This window comes from Mycteria americana, chromosome 2 (genome assembly GCF_035582795.1).
Source record: "Mycteria americana isolate JAX WOST 10 ecotype Jacksonville Zoo and Gardens chromosome 2, USCA_MyAme_1.0, whole genome shotgun sequence".
NCBI classification, from domain to species: domain Eukaryota; kingdom Metazoa; phylum Chordata; class Aves; order Ciconiiformes; family Ciconiidae; genus Mycteria; species Mycteria americana.
Window position 1 is genome coordinate 10,732,369 of NC_134366.1, and position 12,682 is coordinate 10,745,050.

The following is a 12,682-nucleotide window of genomic DNA, read 5'->3' on the forward strand; positions in this document are numbered from 1 at the left end:
TACCTGTTTGCTCAGCTTCCCGAGTGAAAGCCGTGTTCAGAGAGCTATAGCTATAAATAAAGGCTTAAACAATTGTATTTGAGATTGTAAAAGCTCTTCTGAGCAGGACTGAATACTACACTGACTCAATGTTCCTTACTCTATTCTTGGTTGGCTTTTGGGCACCTCTGTAAAATTTACTCTCCAAGGAAAATATAAAAACCTTAAACACTAGAAAATTGCAATGTTCTATATTAGAGAAGTATCAAGCATAAGGGAGAATCTGTGCTTGCTACAGCCTAGACCTTTAAGGTAAATTGTGCTCCGATCTGGTCATTTCACACCCAAAGGGATCATGCCAATGCCAATGTCCAAGGAAAGGTACCATCAGGTTCCTTGTGTCCCATTGGATGGCCCATAAATGAACTTGCCTGATCAAGTCGTCTTTTCTGGGAGCTGTAAATACCTGATGGAAATGGCTTTTAGCACAGGGAGGCTACAAGGAATGAAGTAAGACTTTGGCACTGAAACTGCAAGTTGCTGGTCAACGGCTGTCTTCCCAGAGCCAGAACTCCAACTCTCCCCCACAGTAAATGCTCCAATATTCAGATTGTCTTAGGAGTAGGAGTATTTTGTTAGCCTTTTGTAGCAGACCCGTAGAGAAAAGAATCATCAAATAAATTGTAAGTAAGTGTAAAATAAAATGTGATTAGGCACAGGCAGTAAGCCTCAATTCCTGCATATTCCCTGCAGGCTGGGAGAAGTCCTTTTCCTCCCTTGCACCCTAAAGCTGTCCTCTTGGCTGTGTCCAGCTGTGTGCCTCACTGACACATGTTGTACAGCTACTCCCTGGAGGAGCTGCAGGATTCGCAGCTTGAACTCACAAGTTTTGGCAGTTCAACTTGTCTCCACGTGTGTGTCGCATTATAGTACCCTCCACACAAGAACGAGGTAGCCATTTCTCTGATGCAAAGCCAGCTGGTTGCTATGACGAAACATGGGTTTTGTTTGAATGCTATTTTGAGGCTAATGTATAGCTCTTGCACCAACATCTAAGGAGGCACCAGTCGAGATTTCTTTTAGGCTCCATAGCTGAAAAGACCTTCCCTAATGGGTGGCCATTCCATTGTGTCTAATATTTCTATGTATCCTATCAGTATGGCGTGTGAGTTAGCTCTCCTGAAGTTATCCTACCCACTAGCAACATCAGGAATAGCCATGCACATAATCTGCTATGAGAAAACATTTAAGAACATTTTGCTGAGTGATGTGGCCATTTTGTCTCATAGGTCTGTCAGAGGGGAAGGAGCAACCCCTATACAGATGACCAACTCAAGAGCTACTTAACTCAGTTAGACCATAACAACCAACTGCAAGGATGGATGAAGCTCCTACCCCCAGTGGCTGGGTTTCCACTCCACCAAGGCAGGCAGAAGTTGGTCAGGTCTCAATTTTTTTCAGTCTGTAGAATTTGAAAGAAGTCACCAGATTATTGCAGGGATAAATCTTTCTTGCATACTTTGAAATTGAAAAATATTATACTTCATGGCAGAGAATTTTTTGACAGGTAAGTACCTTACGATTCACATTTTACTTTCATCAATCACAGTAAAAGTCAGGTAAGGCCAGTTAATACTGTGCCTGGTAAATTTTCTCAACAAGTCTGCAAGGCTAAATGTTTCTACCATTGTATTTAGATAACTGCCACAGCCACCTACAATTGGATGGTCTGTACTAAGAAAAATATTATTACTTTTGCAAATCCACCAAGTTATGCACTGAGGTGCCATTCAAGCTAGGACGGTTATGAAGGCAGTTGTCACCGTCCTCCTGCTGCTCAAAGGTCTGTGTAACAGTTTTGGCCCAGGAGCCAGCTGTACGCTGGGTTAAAACACCAGCAATTTTCACCTTGGGTTAAGGTTTAGTGGAACTCATTGTTTTTAATTTGCAGCTTCGAGAAGTGTAACCATCTATGTTTTATAGATTTTTCTTTTCCTATGAGGGAACTCATCAACTTTGATGTCTGTAAGTATTGATTCTCTGTATTAAGGGATTGGTAAAACAGATTAACCACAATAGCATGTTAATTAAGACCATGCTTCAGCTTTCCAAAATTACTCTCTTTTTGCAGAAAGCTGATGAATTGACTGGCATTAAAGACCATCCAAGCCAAGAAGCCAGAAGGTAAAGATCACAAGGGAAATCAGCCGCGTACCCAAGAGAAAGTTTGGAGACAACGCAATCCCGTTTTCACAATGTCCTGTGTGGGGCTGTTATATTGAAATCTTTAGTGGTGCTAACAGGATACTTCGCATAGACAGAGCCCTGTCAGATCTTCAGCCAGGTTGAGACTGGATTTGCCGTGCCTACAAATCCCAGGATGAGGAGTCAAGGACCAGGACCTTGTCCCACAGAAAGATGTTCTGCCAAGCAAGCCCAGCCTATCAGACTGGGAATGTCTTCAGGTTTTCTACATTACCTTCAACTAAATCAACCATTTGGCTCCTTCCATCCTTAACTTTCATCTGTCTCATGCAGTTAGGCTTCAACCTTTGGAGCAGACCCTTGTGGTGGGTTTGTGCCTGGTACAGAGGGTGCTAATCTGAGCTGGGGGCATTATGGCTGCCTTGGGTAAATAACAGTTTTCAACCAAAAGGAAAATGCAAATGTCTTGTGTGTTGTGTTCACCCACCTTGGTGCTCCCAGACCCCTGCTCTGGAGCAAGGACTCTCTGCCGGCCTTTCACTCCAGCTTTGCTCTGCCTTTCCTAAGCCCCACTTCTGACTGCACTCTCACCGTTTATTTTTTTTTTCAGAGGCTTTAAACCTCGGTGTCAGCTCAGCTCGCATTAGTGTCAGAGGAGTATCTCTTGGCAGTTTACAAAAGAGAAAATGGAAAGTCGAGCATTATTTAATGTATAATGTGGTAGAGTGCCTATGCTGAGCTTCTCTGAGAGGCTTGAGGTTCCAGCTACCTGAAAAAGTTGATAAAAGCTGCTGTCATCTGGTGATTCAGCTCCCCTCTCTACCATGGCTCTGGCCCCACTCTGCGTGGGCGACTCAACACACAGGAACTCTGTTTCTGATGCAAACTAGAAGTTAGTGGGGCTATTCACCCAAGTTTCACTTGCATTGATGTGTTTGTTGACTTTTCAACTGCCTAGTGTTCTTTTGAAGATATATTTAGTCAGGCAAATGCTGTGAGTTTGCTTTTTATGCAATGATGTGGCTTGCTTTTTAGCTATTTTGGCTGGGAGTGAGAAGACCTGGATCGATTCCCAAGGGACGTCTCTGGTGCTAGGTCAGGCTGGTCTGATCCACTCTCAGAAAGGTACAGCACCGCGTGGGCTGAGTCACCTTCTCCAGCAGACTAAATCCCCTCTCCATTTCTCCACTGCCCCTGTTACCCATTACAAGGGTATCCAGCAGCTTAAATCCCCTCTCCATTTCTCCACTGCCCCTGTTACCCATTACAAGGGTATCCAGCAGCTTAAATCCCCTCTCCATTTCTCCACTGCCCCTGTTACCCATTACAAGGGTATCCAGCAGCCTAAATCCCCTCTCCATTTCTCCACTGCCCGTTACCCATTACAAGGGTATCCAGTAGACTCTTGTCCCTCATAGCATCATGCAAGCTGGAATGTGGGTTGGATTTCCAGAAAGAAATATTGTCAGTGCAACTCTTCGGGGTCATGTACACGCTTATATTCAGTTAATTTCTTTTTAATTTGGGCGTTGAAAAATTGAGGAGTGTGAGCTGTACAGCTTTGGAATATTGTTTAAAAATACATCTTTCCTGGGTAGATGGGAGTATGTAAAATGTGGATACCTTTTAGAAGAAGCCTCAATTTTATTATTGCTGTGATTTCCCACTTTCAACATTTTCTGGAAGGGAGAGGGATATTTGGTTCAGAAGTTATTTTAGCTGATTCTATCCAATTTGCTGAACTGAATTCCTCCCCCCCTCCCCAAAAGGCTTTCTTTTTAATAACAGCTGTTATTTCTTTCCAAGTGCTGGGAAGAGGAGTCCAATAAACCCCTCCTTGGGTTCCTTCCAGAAATAAAAAAACATTTTGGCTGTCATTCAGGCCTCCCTTTTCATTAATTCTATTTCAATGTATTTTATATGACCGTGCGTCTGCCTTTGCAACAGCAAGGAATCTCAGTGGGACGGAGCAGCTTAATCGATCAGCAATCCTGGTCACCCAGAAAAAGTGTTAATTGGCCTCGGTACTTGAAGCATGTGACACCGCCTGACCTAATCATCAGAACTGGAGAAGTCAATAAATTAGAGGAGAAATGCAGATGGATAAAATAAGGACCCAATTCTATACCACACGCTGTGAACATTATTCCTGAAACCAGTAGCGCTATATGGAAAAGCCAAGTCAAACATTTGCTGGATAAGGCCCAGGGGAGCTAAGAGGAAGAATAGTTTTATGTTTTCAGAGTTTCACCTTTTAGTCTTCTGTCACGTACGTTTGATACGTCTTAGCAATTTGCCTGAAAGCCCCTAACTGAATCTGTGAAAATTATTCATTTCCCTGCTGTAATAACCCAGCGGTGCAGCTTGCCTTGCCCCTGCGCTCCCCAGGGAGGGACTGAGGCTGGCAAAGCCAACGTGACCGGGTCAGGGGACCGTCAGGGACGTGCCAAGGCTCACCTCCCTCCGAGAGAGAAGCAGCGGGCACACAAAATCCAGCGTCGCGGTTAAATACCACAGGTGAGATCTCAGCTCCCTCTGCGGCAATGGGAGCAGGTTTCCTTAGCCACAGGGTCCAGCCAGGGCATTTACCTCCAACCACTGATGAGCTAATAACTTCGGGCTGCTAATTTAGGCCTGTAATTTAGACACACGAAGAGGCTGGTGTGAATACCTCCCATGGTGCCCGCAGTATTAGCCATCAGCAACGCCCGGGTGAGGGCTGAAGGAGAGAGGATTGCCTTCAGAGGCAGGGCAGGCTCCTTTCAGCCTTATTAAAAGTGCTCCCGTCCCCGTGCTGCAGATGAAGGACTTCCGTCCCTGGAGCCGGCAGGGGTGACTTTCCAAGCGTTGACTGCAAAGGAATGGGCACGTGCGAGCACAGGCTGTCCCGATGAGCGAAGGGAAGGGTTACCCTGCGCACACAGGCAGGGCTTGAGCACGTGGGCTTTCGGCAGGCAGCGGCTGGCCAGACAAGAGTCCAACATCCCAAACCTGCACGGGGGCAGAGGCCAGCCCTCTTGTGCAGCGTGGCTGGGTAGGACCAGGACACTCAGCATGGCTGGGTAGGACCAGGACACTAAACGTCCTTTCTGCAGGACCAGGTGGTGTCTGGATGGGATCTGGAGTAATAAAGCTCTTCATCCTGCCTGCTCCAAAGGCAGCGAGTACTGTAGTGAATCCTAAACCTTCTCTTAAACATTCAGAGAAAGAAGGAAACAAGCAGTAAAGGCATTCGACAGGCAATGTGTAAGGAGTACCCCCACTGCCGGGTGTGTTCACCGTGAAGCACTGGCACACCAGCAGCACTGGGGTGCACAAGCCCCTTCAGGGTGGGACGTCTGGAGGGGCAGACACAGCCCCGGCGTCGTGGTGCTCATGGCAGAGCCTACATCCCCAGGACCTTCCTGGAGAGGATGCAATGAGAAAAACTCATGCAGGCCCTGCTTGGGGTATGGTCCTCCCGGCAGCCAGCTACGGACGTGAGCAACTTCTCGGTGTGTTTAATGTCCCTGCTGGCCTGTCCTGCTGGGACGTGGCAGGTGACACAAGATTCTCAGATGTGGGACAGGAAACCCGGGGACATATGTCAACCCCCAGATATGGAACCATTAGGACTGAAGCCTCCAGGATGAGCATGCTTAAAATTACATCTATCACAATGTTTTGAACACTCATTTGGGTTCTGGATTACCTTCTAGTTTTTGTCTTTAAGGCTAATCGTAGGCAAAGTATCTGTGACTATCTCTGCAGCCATGAAGGTCCTCAAAGGCTGAGGTGATTTTGTGATTACACATTTCTGGACATGGTAGGTGGTAATTTTTTTCCCTCAGAACCCAGCAGGTGGCAAAAGCGTAGAATCCAGCCTGAATTTTTATGCAATGAAAAACAAAAATGGAGAGTTTCTTACGCAGAGCAGAAGCTGTGGGGACTGGGCTAAAGTCTCAGTCTGGGGCAGACAAGCCTCAGGAAAGGGTCCTTTGAACCAGAGGGTCCTGAATAACAAATTTTCAGTGAAAGTTTTTCCATCAATTTTTTCAGCAAATACTGGATTTTTTCAATAGAAATCTGTCAGTTTTGCAGCTGACTCTAAAGCTAGTTGGAAAGTGGACATCTTTAATTTTTTTTGGAAAAATCCAATTTAGAATTTTCCAGTTATTTCTTAAATTATCTCCAGGAATCCTTACAGCAGCTCAGGTATCTTGACTTTGTATTTTGCTCCCTGACCCACTCTGTATAGCCACACAAGGGAGAGAGAAGAATCAGCTGCAGATTGTGCCACTGTCTCCAGCACCTCCCAGTACTCAGAAAAAATGAGCGTCACCATCCCTATTTATATGTGGTGCAATGAAAATATTTGTTTATCCTTGCAGTCCCATTAGGAAACCAAATTTACTGGCTTCTTCTTTAGAACTTTGTCCCTAACCACCTCCCTTTTATTAATTTAAAAACATCCAAAACCACAGCTACAATGAGAGAGAGCTTCCTACCAGTTAGAACCACCTTGTGTTGGTGGAGCCAGTGGAGGGAACTGGTGGGAGAGGCACCGCTGCCAACCAGGTGCAGGGACACCAGTACAGGCAAAATGACTCCCAACTCCTTGCAGAGCCAAGATGGTAGTGAAGGGGTGGACATCTCCCACACCAAAAGCTATAGATGCCCAACCATGAGTAAGTGAACATGTGCCTGGTAGGAGTGCTGTGACGCTATTTTATCCAGCACAAATGTCTGGAGGTACGCTTATCCATCTGTTGGCTATCCACATAGCTGTGCTCTTATTTTTTTCTTTTTTTTTTTTTTTTCCCCTGTTGTTGTTTATGTATATATAGGTCTGTGATATATATATCACAGCTCCAGAGATAGTTGCGTAGATAAACATCTGTAGACAAGGTATGGTCCACAGTGGGAAAAACCCACTGTGTAAGCAGAGAAGTTAACATAAATTTGCAGTCAAAAGTCCCAGGCACAGTCCTATTAGTTGCAACTGTCCAACAAAATGCATTTTCAAAAGTAAGCAAAGCTTAAAAAAAAAAAAATATCAGGAAGAAGGTTAACAAGGCACTGCAAACTCATTTTGTTGCCCGTCAAGTGCCAGAAGGTGTTCAGAGACAGTGGAGCTATTTATGTTAAGTCAAATATGGAAGGAAAGTAGACCAGGTTATAGTAGCCTGGTGGACAGGAAGGAGAAAAGACATGAGGAATAGGAGCAATAAAGTCTCCAGACCAGCCAGGTGAAAAGTGCAAACCTGTCTTGTCCCCTCCTTTCCATAGCTCACTTTTCCCCAGAGCCACAAAAGTGGTCTGTACCACATCCTTTATCTGCTGGCCTTTCAGTGGGGAAGACAGGGTTTTTAAATAACAATAATAAAGCTTTCCATTTGTATTTTAATAAGGAAACATTCCTTTTTATCAGATTACCAGGCCTGTCATGATTCACCTCTGAGCCCTTCATTTGGCTAATGAATTTATGCTCCTCTTTCTAGGGGCAGACGATCTTGTCATTCACAAAATGATGCCGTTCTCAGCATATCTCACGCCGAGGCGAGGCAGGGAAAGAAATCCCTGCTCAGCTCCATTGGTGCCTGTCCCTCCTTCCTCCTGTGCTCGGTGCTGTAAGAGGGCAGGTCATCACTTAGCTCTGACGCTGCTCTGTTCAAGGGCTGCTGCCCCGTCTCAGAGCCTTTGAGGTCAGGAGAGACCATGGTGTGCTACGAAAAAAACCCACACCTTCGTCCTTTCTCAGATCAGGAGCTGCTTACTCTGATACAGTGCAAAAAGCTCCTTCATTGATGCAGCTTGGGTGCAAACTGAGTGGAATAGGCTCCCCTGTGGCCCAACACGCCACATCCTGCACCTAAAGGTTGAATAAGGGTGAAATTTTAGCTGAAATGTGGTCAAAAGAAGGCTGGACTTTGGTTGCAGTTGGGCCAGGAGGTGATTCTGCATCTCTGGTGTGGACAGGATAGTAACCCATATGGCCACAACATCACTCAGGTGGCTTCAAACTTTGTTAAAGACAGGATGTCTTCCATCCCCATCTATTTCTGAGCCATTTCACACCATGCCAGGGCAGCTTCTCAGCTCTGGTTCAGGACCCCAGAGGTACTGCCCACCACCTGCACTCCCATCATGAATATCTGGCAAACTTAGGTTTGAAGATGGCAGAAGAGTAAACTTGTGTCACAGCACACGGCACAGCCCTAACAGCTGGAACACCGTCTGGTATTGGTTTTATAGTCTCTGGCTAAAAAAGAAAAAAGTCATGTTTTTTCCTATGCAACTTCAAAATGTCTGTTATTCATAATCCTCGCACAAACGTAGCCTACACGTGGGCAATCCCCGCTCTCAGCTGTGCGCTGCAGTCCTGGCACGGCAGGGAGGGAGGTCTGGCAGTTGCCTGTCGGCAGTGCAACGCTCCCGTAAGAGACGCAGTTTCCCCGACCGGAACCCTGGGCACACTGGGGAATGGCAACTTTCAGGGGAGACCTAAAGCCCATCGCTAGGTAGGAGTCCTTCCACATCTTGTGATGCTTTCCTTCTGCAAGAGAGGTTATTTCAGTAACGTCCTGCCTACCTAACGCCCAGCCTGTATTTTCCACTGGGAACAGTATTTTTCCACTTTCAGCCCCCAAACAATTCTGGGCTAAATAACTTACCACTGCTTATCTCTCTCTGCTGATCTGGGAGGAAGCCGAAAGGATTAGCGGAGACTACCACTTCATTTTTAGCTGGCTGGATTAGGGGAAGCAAATCCCACCCTCTGTGCCTACATTACAGACTGAAGGGTTGGGGAGCAGATGGGATGGGGAGAGGAAAGTGTGTGTGTGTGTGTGTGTGTGTGCGTGAATGAATACTTATTAAAGGGTTTATAAAAATATCTGTTAGTGGTACACTGCTGTGCTGTTATCTGTCATCTCCTGGATGGTCTAACCTGCACAGAGGCACCAGGCATTCCCCAGTCCTGGGTATGGGCAGGAGTTTATCACGATCCTGGTGCTTCCTTTCCCTCTTGCCCAGCCCTCCATAGCTCACTGTACGTTAAAGGGAAACTCAGACAACTAATTAAATTAATTTTCCCTGACTTAAAAAACTTAATAATATTCAATGAGCTTTCACAGATGCCAAAAGTAAAAGGTATAATGGCATTTTCAGCCAGCATTAAATTGTTAACTAATTCACATACATTAGAAATAGTGTAACACATGCAACCTCAGCCATCTATTCAGAACAAACCTTTAAAATGTGATGGTCTCAGTGACTCATGCTGGTCAGACCCAGTTAGACTTGTATATATAACTGTAGGAGTCTGCTTTAGCATGGGGGGAATAGCATTGGTTATGTACGGCAGGGCTGTTTGTGCCAGCCATTTACCTAAGTCCTGCTTTTACAGCACTGGAATTGACCAAGGAAAATGACAAAAGCTTTTATGAGCCAGCGTTCTGCTAAAAAGGAGCTTTGTGGACATTTACGTGGTTTTGTGCACATTAGATGTTGTGCTGACAACTTTGGGTGGATGCAGAACTGGAAGAGCTGTGAAGGTCTCCCAGGGTAAATACCTACAACTGACAAAAAACGTGTTCTTTTTCTTACTGAGAAGAATAAGATTATTAGCGGCTGGAACATGCCCAGGCAGTGAGATGACAACACTGGAGATCACTACAAAGGTGTCCATCTGTCCCGTTCCTGGGTGAATATGATATGGGGTTGCTGCTGTAGAGCAAGGACCCACAGTTTTGCTGCAAGAGCATGTTAACAGCAGCCTTATTGTCAAGATTTCTATTCTTATGCCTTACACCCTCAAGTCGGAGCGGCACCAGCCTACAAAACAGGTCCATCTCCATTTGGCTTCTTGGCCATGGGGGATAAGGGAGGTGGAAGTCAAGCAGGGCATGTATTTGGCATAACAGAGATTCCAAGCGAGACGTGGTACAGAGTCAGGTTCAGCAAACACAGCTATAACAAAATCTTCCAGAACAAAAATGCTGAAAATGTATGAGCCAGCAGTGCATCAAAAATGTTTTCTTTCCCATTATCTCATCATGTTGTTATAGTGTCTTTACTCCCTCAGCCTCAGAGAAAAATAAAGAAAGTGATTTAACATAACCTAAGGGTTTCTCCAAAAGGCTCAGCACTTAGTGCTAAAACTGCAAGGAGGGCCAAGTCCTACCTCACTGCTTAGGAACACAGTTTGCCTTGGTTGCCTGTCTTGTGGGTCTTTGCAATGGAAGTATGTGGGATGAGCAGAACTGTAATTCATTTCAGACGAATCCTAATAGATCCCAACTTGTTCCTTCAGCTTCTATAATACCTTATTTAAAAAAGTAAAACGAAATCATGGGCTCTACTTAGAACGAACAGTAGAACAGATAAAAAAGTCAATGCTAAAGACCTTCTGTTCCGCAAGGAACGTCTCATTGAGTCAGGTCACTTACCCAGCTCCTTCAACCATGCATGGCTACACACACCAGATGTTAAATTAATCTCCCTTTTCGAAAAGAGGTGTGTATTCCTGCTCATGGAAACAAATCTATAAATAACCAAAAGGTAATTCTGGAAAAAGTGGTGGTTTGTTTTTCCCCTCCAGCCACTCATGAGAGCACTGGTTTCCTTTCAGCCTCGGCAATGCTTTTATCAGGATCACAAAGCTGTGGGTCCACTTTGGCTTCTGCCCAACAGATTAGGTGTAGCATCAGTAACACTGCACGAATTGGTCTTGCTCGCTCTCTATCATAATATCCGTATGCAGGAACAAACATTTCTAACTTGGACAACACAAATGAAATCTGCTGGAAAATGGAGCAGATTTCCTGCGTGAAGGAAATAGATGCCACATTTAGAAACAAGTGCTACTAGAACACTGCTGTTCACTCGTTTTTTTACATGAACTCAAAAGTCTAAATACCATGTTTTTGGCCACTTTTCCCTTTTTTTCCCCTCTTGTGCTGGAAAGCAACAGTGCCTATGCTCCCACACAACGCTGTCACCGGCTGTGAGGTACACAAAGCCATTAAGCGCTACCCAGCATAAAAGCTCCTCTCCAGTTGTGCCCTGCTGCCGTCACCGCAGCACCTCGTGCCCGGGCTTGGCGTATGCTCAAGCAATGCTGTCTGCTGCTGAAGTCATAGCTCTCCCTTGAATCCAATACTGATGGATGTTCAAATAGGCATAATGAGGGTTTTCAAAAGCTGCTGCCAGTTTGGGAGTGGTGGGTTTTATTTGGGAAACTACTGTCCTGTGAAATTCTCTCCCATACCTTGTGTCTTGGTAGAAGTTACAGAATACAACTGGTAGGCACGTGATGTGGGATTTAGGCACCCAACGTCATTTGAGGCTCCTCAGGAGACGTAAGCCACCAGCACAGGGCTGGCAACCAAAACACAAGACTTCAGCCCCTCAGCCATTTGGCATGAGTGCTGGAGGCTAGGCAGGATACCCACAGCATCTGCAGTGACATCGACCGCTTACAAACAAGCACTGAATCCTGCCCAGAGGGTGAGAGTCAGCTCATGGGTTAAGACACTTAAATATAAATGCCTCCATGTGTGCTACATGCCTGAGTGTCTACCACAGTAAACAACAACCTCGGTGGTGGAGCCTAGAGAGGGATTTGGCTGTCCAAGTGTAGGCGTCTCCTTTTGGGGAGCTGATGAGCAATCAATCTGCACCAAGGGAAAATTCAATTAGGTCTTGAAAAGACATTTTTCACAAAGAGGACCCAGAGGAATCTGCATCTCTGGAGATACTCAAAACTCGTCTGGAAATGACCCTGAGCAATGTGCTCCAAGTGCTGCCTTGAGTGGGGGGTTGCACTAGCTGAGCTGCAGAGCTCCGTTTTAAAGTTCATTCAGTAGCTCTCCACTGACTCCAACAGGATACCAAAGCTATTTTAGTAGGTGTCTTACTCTATAAGCTGCATCCACCCCCTTGTGTCTAGAGCCTACATAACTGATGGCGTAAGAGGCAGGGAGAAGCAACGTGGCTTTTGCAGCGGGAAGTCATGTCTCAAAAGCCTACTAAGAGGCTTTGAAGGAATCAGTGAGCGTGCTGGTGTGGGTGATTTACTGGATATTGTGTATTTGGCTTTCCTAAAAGTGTTTGGCAAAGGCTGTCTCATGAAAGGTTCTTACAGAAACTGAGCTGCTATGGGATTAGGGGGAAGTTCTTTTGTGGATTAATGAGTGGTTAAAAGATAAGAAACAAGTTGGGAAGAAAAGGAGAGTTTTTGCAGTGGTGGTGATTCCCCAATATAAAGAATGTGAAAAAGGAGGAGGTGATAGTGAGGTGGCAGAGTGTGGGTGACACATATTATCTAGAGTCGTAAAACCAAAAGTAACTGTGAAGTGTCATGGAGATACCTTGTGATAACGTGTGTCTGTGTGAAGATGGCAGATGAAATCACTAAAGATAAACATAAAGTAATGCACATCATGAAATACATCCCTAACAATAAAGACATAATGATGACCTCTGGGCGAGCTATTGCCCTGAAGAAAAGGAAGTT